The following is a 9,144-nucleotide window of genomic DNA, read 5'->3' on the forward strand; positions in this document are numbered from 1 at the left end:
GGTCCTCCGCTCTGCGGCTGTAGGGCAGCAAACTAGAACTCCGCAGAGGAGTTTTAGTTTGCTGCATCCCAAGGTCTCTAGTGTAGGTGTGGCGTAGGTCAGGTGTGGCATACCTCTCTTGGAAGCCCATTCCAAATTTTGGCCACCCTTAGCATGCAGAAGTTTTTTAGGCTAGACATTAGGAAAAACTTCTTTATGGTAATGGAGGCTAAAATATGGAATGGGCTTCCAAGGGCGGTGGTGCTTTCCCTTACCTTGGGGGTCTTTAAGAGATGGCTGGATAGGCACCTGGCTGGGGGCATCTGGCCCAGCGCTCTTTCCTGCCCAGACAAGGGGGTCAGACTCAATGATCTGTTGAGGTCCCTTCCCACCCTAGCATCTATGAATCTATGAAAGTCATTTATGGTGCATTACACTGCCAAATTTACTACAACAGCTGGATTTACTACACAGTACCCCAATGACACGTGCAAACACCAACACCATTAAAGCAGTGCAAAAACATTTAACCCGCCTTAAAGCGTTGTGTGCACATGCCCCTCGTTTCGTCTACACATGGCCTATGATAACAAAGACAAATGATATGGAAAAAGACAGACCTCACACGCTCTTAGCTGAGGGCTGGTTAGAAACCAAAAGTAGACAGGCCTTTTGGCAGCTGATCTGCAGTGCTGATCAGCCTTTTCTGTGCTCATGGCTCCCTCTCACTCACAGGAAAGCTGCTGTGGGTGGTGGAGTGGACTCAGCCCCAGGCTGCGGTGCCAGGACTGCAGGACAGACAGGACAGCTCTTCCATTCTCTCTTTTGGCTTTTCCTTTCAAGCACAGTGGCATGGGACCAAGGGAATCCTCCACCGCCGCTGCCTCCGCACTCCAAGGCAGATGCACATAACAGCAGCTCAGAGGATGCAAAAAATGATCGGTTCTTTCCAGTGCTGAATAACAAGGATCCCCGTAGTTGTTCACAATGTAGTCCGAGCCAAGCCCCATTTGGCTTCGTTACACGTGGCTGTTAAAGCTTCCAGAGTCTGGAACAAACCTCCTTGGCGTGTCAGAGAAAACCCTGAAGTTTCGAGGTCTGAAGACATCCACTGGAGCCTGGAAACAAGACATAATGCCCGAACTGCAAAGCAACGATGACAAGACTGCTGTTGGCACAAGTGGGTGTTGTTGTGTATCGCACACTGCGAATGAGGCTAACGTGGAAAACAAGATAACGTCGAGTGTCTTAGCTCAATAATTTGATGCAATAAAATAAACTAAAACAGTCTTTCACGAAACACTGAGGACACAGCATGTGAGGTGGGGCCTGGCAGGAGACAGCTGATGGTATCGAGGTGGTGTGGGGTCCTTGCAGCTGGAGCTGTGAGAAGCGACAGGAGACCTGGAGCTACAGCTTTAGTCCGAGGACTTCCAAATTGCTATGATTTATACTGGGGACTGGGGACAGGCTCAGGTCCCTTGGAGACAGGAACCTGATGCACATTTACAGGTCAGATCCCAGCCACCAAGCTGAGCTCCCTGCATGCAAAGCCTTATCCAAAATCCCCCTCTCTTGTGGAGTCTTTGTCCACGCAGAAGTTTCATCAGCGCTTCTGCTGGTTTTCAGTGCGTTTTCCAGGATAAAATTTAGACGGTCTTTCCAAAACAACTTGATTTTTTTTAATGGATTTCTTTTCACATGTCCCCTTCTACAGCATAGAAACATTTTTTTCTCTTCTGTTTCCCCCCCACTCCCGTTCTTTAATTTCTCACTGGTGAGAGCCCAGAAACAGGTCAGACAATTGCTGACTCTAGCCACAAATATGCCAAGAGCCATTCAGATGATTTTCTGAGCAGGGACTGCTCTCAAGTCCCAGAAAAACACACCATTTTTTCCCCTTGATCATATTTTCCTGCCGGAAAAAACTTGGCTTGTCAGCAAGCAGGTTTTTAAAGGTCCATTCCCACCAGCTGTGCCCTGGCGGAGACTCCACAGAGAGCCAATGAAGACAAGGCTATAAATTACCCCTTTTCCACATCAGGCAGTCGTCTGTTAACTGACCTCTCGGTGGTTATGGGAGCTGTGCAGATCTCAGTGACATGAGTAAAAATCAGTGCTGCCCTCACCCGAATTACCATGGAGGGGTGCAGCTGAGACCAGAATTGGTCCCTGCAACTGTTTCTGCCTGCTTCAATTCATATATCGCTGCTTCAACACGCTGTGGCAGGGGTGCTCAGCCTCCAGCCCACAGATCCGATCTGGCCTGCAGCACTATGTCATCCAGCCTACGGGGCTTTCCATGAGTCTGGAAATTTGGCAGGGGGAGAGCGGAGACACCAGTCTCCCTTGCTGCCAGATCTCCCCAAACTGGTGAGCCCTGCATGCTGGATCTGGTGCCTGGGGCCAGGCAGGGGTGACATCGGGGCCCAGAGCCCAATCCTGGTACAAGGGGGGCTGTGCAATCTCCCTTCGATCCCATCCTGGTGTGAGGGGTGGGGGTCAGGGCAGTGTACTTTCAAACTGGAAAGGGCTGATTGCTAAGTCCATGGAGTACAGACCCCATCATACTCCTACGGCAAATGCAGCCTATCCGTGACAGCAGGTGAAAGACTTGTGCGCCTGGCTCAGATGAAGAAAGTGCAGGACTTCTGGAGAAGCTCCTGGTGGCCCAGACAGAGCAAATCATCTCCAGACAGCCTCAGCATCAGTCATGAGAGGCCATTGGGAGGAAGCTGCATCCGGCGTGGTCAGGACAAGGCGCAGCTATAAGGTGCGGTGCTCATAAAGAAGCGTGGAGCAGTCCCGAAGCCACTCTCTGTGTGCCTGAACAGCACGGTTACATGCCTAAAGGAGATGGCAGCACAAGTAGCATCACAGATGAGCCATCGAAGGGGTCGGTGAAGAGGGCAGGGTGCTGGGACAGACAGGCTCCACCTTGGAGTGAGGAAGACGCCTTCCAGCCATTCTCCGTGGAGGAAGAGCAGTGGGTGCTGAGCTGCCTGAAAGCAGGAAAAGATTGCAGCCTTGACGATATTTCACCAGAAACATGACTGTATCTTGGTAAGAAGAGCACAAAGCAGCAGTCTTTCTGCCCCATTATCAGCCAAGAAAACAAGAAGCCTAAGACACAGTGGAAAGCAGGGGTGAGAGCTATACCCAAACCACTTCCTTCCAGCAAAATGCTGCCTGCTGAGCTGGGCATATAAGCTAGTCTGAATTGCGTGTGCAAACTTCTGGCATGGCTAATGCTGCAGAGGATCATGGCTTACAAAAAAAGCAGGTCCTGACGGTTGACCAGGCAGGCACCAGACCTCATAAGAGTCATCAACCTACATAGAAAACGGTTTCCAACAGAAGTAGATTCATAGATGTCTGGGTTGGAAGGGACCTTAACAGACCATTGAGTCTGACCCCTGCCTATCCAGCCCTCCTAGAGGAAAGAGCATAATTTGATGCCATTAGGCACATTGGCATACTGGCCAAGCTTTTACCCAGAGGGCTGTGATGGAGATGATGCTTGGAGGTAGACATGTCCAAGGGAGGGAACAGGTTTCCTTCATGGGAAGAGCCCCAGCTCTCTTCTACTGATTCATGAATGAACTGCCTCTCCGAATCTCTAGGTTGCTCCAGCGCTCAAGTGACAACAGCCTGATGGAGACTTTGAAAAGACTGAGAGCAGCCTGAACCAAGCCATGGCAGCCACCAATGCCTGTTGTGAAGCGTGTAGCCCAATGGCCCGTGTGTCAAAAACAGTCATGTCATGTCAACACGTCACGGGAACTCAGACTCTTCCTCAAGGGAGACCCTCTAGCAAGTGACCGAAAGCCAGCGTGCCCTGGAGGGACTCTAGATGGCCCGCGTACTGATGAGGCATGCCTCTTTCAGAGCAGAACGGACTTCCTAAACAAGCTCAGGGGCTCAGAGCCGAGGCACGAGCGCTGCACAGACTGGTGCTAACTCTCTGCATCTTAGCTGGAGGATACAGCACTCCTGTGTGGTTGCACTCTTCCCACACAAGCCAAGTGGTTTACAGCAGTATCAAATGATGAGAACGTCATGGACTATGAGACCAGCACACACCAAATGGCTACCAGTCCTCTCTGGTATCTTGTCGACTAGCATCAGGTACCATGTTGCAGTGAAGGACCTGTGGGACAAGTCCAGCAGATACCAGAAATGCTGCAGCCAGCTTGTCATGGACCAGCCAGCCAAGGACTGGTCTGGACTATGCAGCTGACCATCTCTACAGTGGACGCTATCATGTTGTGCTGAGCATGCACCTTCGCTGCCAGGCAATTAAATTTTAATTGATGTTTTAAAATGCAATACAAAAATCAGAAAAATATACATATGTCTACATATGAACAATGAACAACGTACCTGTCTCTCACAATAAGTCATAAAGGGCGGGGGGAAGAAAACAAGAGGAAGGAAGTGGGAGGGTTAGAAGAAATGAAGGCTACAAGGACTGGTATTTTAATTGACAAAATAATCTAAGAATTCCTGCCAAATTACACTAAAGTTTTCAAAGCAGTTAAGTCTGCTAACTGGGACGCTCTTCACAGCTTCCAGCTGCACCATCTCATTGTACCAGGTTTTGACCTTTGGAGATGTCATAGATTCATAGATGCTAGGGTCGGAAGGGACCTCAATGGATCATCGAGTCCGACCCCCTGCATAAGCAGGAAAGAGTGCTGGGCCTACATTACCCCAGCTAGATACACATCCAACCTTCTCTTGAAGACCCCCAGGGTAGGGGAGAGCACCACGTCCCTTGGGAGCCCGTTCCAGACCTTGGCCACTCGAACTGTGAAGAAGTTCCTCCTAATATCCAATCTAAATCTGCTCTCTTCTAGCTTGTGGCCATTATTTCTTGTAACCCCCGGGGGGGCCTTGGTGAATATATACGCACCAATTCCCTTCTGTGCCCCCCTGATGAACTTATAGGCAGCCACCAGGTCGCCTCTCAACCTTCTCTTGCGGAGGCTGAAAAGGTCCAGTTTCTCTAGTCTCTCCTCGTAGGGCTTGGCCTGCAGGCCCTTAACCATACGAGTGGCCCTTCTCTGGACCCTCTCCAGGTTATCCGCATCCTTCTTGAAGTGCGGCGCCCAGAATTGCACGCAGTACTCCAGCTGCGGTCTGACCAGCGCCCGATAGAGGGGAAGTATCACCTCCTTGGACCTATTTGTCATGCATCTGCTGATGCACGATAAAGTGCCATTGGCTTTTCTGATGGTTTCGTCACACTGCCGACTCATGTTCATCTTGGAGTCCACTAGGACTCCAAGATCCCTTTCCACTTCCGTGCCACCCAGCAGGTCATTTCCTAGGCTGTAGGTGTGCTGGACATTTTTCCTCCCTAGATGCAGCACTTTGCATTTCTCCTTGTTGAACTGCATTCTGTTGTTTTCTGCCCACTTGTCTAACCTGTCCAGGTCTGCTTGCAGCTGTTCCCTGCCCTCCGGCGTGTCTACTTCGCCCCATAGCTTAGTGTCATCTGCAAACTTGGACAGAGTACATTTCACCCCCTCATCCAAGTCGCTGATGAAGACATTAAAGAGTATCGGTCCAAGCACCGAGCCCTGCGGGACCCCACTGCCCACACTCTTCCAGGTCGAAACCGACCCATCCACCACAACTCTCTGGGTGCGACCCTCCAGCCAATTCTCCACCCACCGGACTGTGCAGTCATCCAGGTCACAGCCCCTTAACTTGTTCACCAGTATGGGGTGGGATACCGTATCAAAGGCCTTCCTGAAGTCCAAGTATACGACATCCACCCCTCCTCCTGCGTCGAGGCGTTTTGTGACCTGGTCATAAAAAAAGACTAGATTGGTCAGGCACAATCTACCTGCCACGAACCCGTGCTGGTTTCCCCTCAGCATAATTTGTCCTGCCGGGCTCTCACAAATGTGAGCCTTGATGATTTTCTCAAAGATTTTGCCAAGGATGGAGGTGAGACTGACTGGCCTATAGTTACCCGGGTCCTCCTTCCTCCCCTTCTTGAAAATGGGAACCACATTGGCCCTTTTCCAGTCCTCCGGGACTTGACCCGTGCGCCACGAGCATTCAAATATTCCCGCCAGTGGCTCTGCAATGATGTCGGCCAGTGCCTTCAGTACCCTCGGATGGAGCTCATCCGGGCCTGCCGACTTAAAGGCATCCAGTTCCTCCAGGTGACCCTGCACCACCTCAGGGTCCACGCACGGCAGTCTGGTGCCTTGCTGCTGCCTCCCTACACTCCCAGTGAGAGACTTGTCGTGCCTCTCGCTTAGGAGCACTGAGGCGAAGAACTCGTTGAGGAGTTCAGCCTTGTCTCCTCTGTCCGTCACCAATTGTTTCTGCCCATTTAGCAGGGGTCCTATTCCTCCCTGGGCCTTCCTTTTACTCCCTATATATCTAAAAAACAATTTCTTATTGTCTTTTACTTGGGTTGCCATCCTCAGCTCCATGGTAGCTTTGGCCTGTCTAACTGCCTCCCTACAAGCACGAGCAGAAGAGGTATATTCCTCTTTGGTGATCTCTCCCTGTTTCCACTTTTTATGTGCTCCCCTTTTGGCCCTTAGTCTGCCCTGGATTTCTCTGGTCAGCCAGGGAAGCCTCCTGGCCCCTTTCCCTCTTTTACCTCGCACGGGGATCGTCTCGCTTTGTGCGAGAAGGATAGCTTCCTTAAGGCACAGCCACCCTTCTTGGGCTCCCATCATTTCAAAACTACTACTCTGTAGTGCATCCTTCACTAATCGCCTGAGTTCGCTGAAATCAGCTTTCCTAAAGTCCAGCACGTTCACCCTACTGGTTACCTTACCCACTCGACGCCTTATGTTGAATTGTACTTTTAGGTGATCACTGTCCCCCAGATGGCTACCGATCTGTAGGTCCCCTACTATGTCATCCCCCGTTGCCAATACCAGATCCAGTAAGGCATTCCCCCTAGTGGGACCATGTACCTCCTGCGTCAGGTGGAGGTCCTGTACACAGGTTAGAAACCTGCGTGAGCGGTGGGACTTTGCTGTCTGTGTCTCCCAGCAGATGTCCGGGTAGTTTAGGTCCCCCATGACCACCGCCTCTTTAGCTTTTATGGTCTCCGAGAGTTGCCTCAGGAGCCCCAAATCTATTTCTTCCCCTTGATGTGGGGGTCTGTAGCAGACCCCTACCACCAAATCCTTTTCTCCTTGCCCCCCATGTAGCCTAACCCACAGTCCTTCTACTTCCTCATCCTTTGATTCTGTCTTGATGAGGGTTGATGTATATTGCTCCTTAACATAGAGCGCAACCCCTCCCCCCCTTTTCCCCACTCTGTCCTTTCTGTACAATCTATAGCCCTCAATATGTACCGCCCAGTCATGGGATGGATCCCACCAGGTTTCCGTCAGCCCCACTAAGTCGTAGTCGTTTAGTGCAACCAGGAGCGCTAGTTCATCCTGCTTGTTCCCCATGCTCCTAGCATTAGTATATAGGCACTTAAGCCCTGTGACTGGTGCTTTTGCTACCCCCTCGCTCCAAGTCCTAAAGGGCTTTTTGTCTCTAACCTTCCCGTTCCTTACCTGTGCCGTATTGCTGTCCACCCCGTCTTTCACATTCCCAAAGCTCTCTTTCTTCAGGCTGGGCTGTCCTTGTGGGTGCCACCTGGTTTGGTGGTCCACAGCCTCCCCCACCCTCATCTTCCCCTCCCCCCGACGAGCCTAGTTTAAAGCCCGCCGGAGGAGATCCGCCAACCTGGAAGAAAACACACGCTTACCTTTGGGGGACAGGTGAAGCCCATCCCAGCTGAGCATGTCCCTCGTTGTAATGTGTGGGTCATTGTCCAGGAAGCCGAAGCCTGCCTCGAGACACCACTGCCGAAGCCGCCAGTTGGTCTCTCGGATGCAGTTCTCATGCCGTCTTCCGCGTCCGTTCACTGGTAGGATGGAAGAGAATACCACCTGTGCACCAAATTCCCTCAGCATGCCGCCCAGAGCCTGGTAGTCCGCCATCAGGTGATCGGGGGTTCTCCTGGCCGCATCATTAGTACCCACATGGACAAGGACCATGGGGTAGTAATCGGTGGGCTTGATCCTGGCCTGGATTACCTCCGTCACATCCTGAATCTTAGCTCCAGGCAGGCAGTAGACCTCTCGTGCTGAAGGGTCCTGGCGACAAATGGGCCCCTCCGTACCTCTCAGGATGGAATCGCCTATGACGAGCACGCGTCTCCTCCTCTTCTGGGTCCTCTCGGATCTCTTGATCTGTTTGGAGTGTGAAGAATGTGGCAGTTCTTCCTGCCCAAGGGTTTCCTCCTCCCTTTCCATCTCCTGCAGAGTCGCCAAGGCCTCGTACCTGTTCTCCAGTCGGACTGGAGAAGCTTGTACCTGCTCGCTGCGAGCCGCTCCGGTCCTGGCTGTGACTGTCTGCCACTCTGCTGTGGAGGTCCTTCCCTGGGCTGCTTCTTCCTTGGGTGCCTGGTCCTGCAGGGAAAGGAAATAACTGTCAATTTCCTCCTCCGCCTCCCTGATCCCCCTCAGCCTGCTAACCTCCTCCCGGAGCTCCCTCACCTGTGCCTCCAGAGCCCTAAGCCGGGCACCTGCCGGACAGGTGTGGGGGCTCCCAATCTCTGCCCCTCCCGGCCCTGCTGGGGATCCCCCGCAGGCTGGGAGGTAGGGGGACATCAGCTCCCCCATGGGCTCGGTCTGGGTGGAGGCCTCAGACCAGCCCCGGTTAGCCTTGCCCCCCTGGGCAGAGGCCCTAGCAGCACTCCTCGTATACATCCTTCTAAGCTGCTATTTGTAGACCTGTGTGGTGTCTACGTCCTACCCGTACAGGAGTCCCCTCTCTCCCCATGCAGTAATATAAACCTGCTGTAACACTGCCATCTGCTAAGGATTCAGTTTGAAATCCCTAGGGACATACCCAAGAACACACCTATTTTGCCAAAGGTATCAGTGCTCTGTTCAAAATCATGCTAACTTTGGTTATTATTTCTTTCCAAAAAGAATTGATAACCAGGCATGACCAAAACTTGCCCAAACCTTGCCTGCAGGGCATCGCATCACATCTCCAACAGGTACCTACTTGGCAGTATATTTATTTTTACAAGTTTAGAAGGAACCCCATGAAAATGAAAAATGGTCTTTTGTTGCATAAAACGAAGTCTAAGATCAATCATCGATGTTTGAATATTGTGAA

The 9,144-nt window shown here is 51.8% G+C and overlaps 1 long non-coding RNA gene across 1 annotated transcript; it reads right to left on the reverse strand.

The window, feature by feature from the left end:
- Positions 1–5,693: 5,693 nt before the first annotated feature.
- On the reverse strand, positions 5,694–8,112 carry LOC149875404 (uncharacterized). Its single transcript, XR_016440031.1, has 3 exons — positions 8,052–8,112; positions 7,721–7,879; positions 5,694–5,792 (listed from the first exon to the last, which is right to left on the reverse strand). It is a non-coding gene; the product is annotated as an uncharacterized LOC149875404 (long non-coding RNA).
- Positions 8,113–9,144: the final 1,032 nt, after the last annotated feature.

The sequence above is a fragment of the Crocodylus siamensis genome, chromosome 1, assembly GCF_052110815.1.
Source record: "Crocodylus siamensis isolate JL-2025a chromosome 1, ASM5211081v1, whole genome shotgun sequence".
NCBI lineage: Eukaryota > Metazoa > Chordata > Crocodylia > Crocodylidae > Crocodylus > Crocodylus siamensis.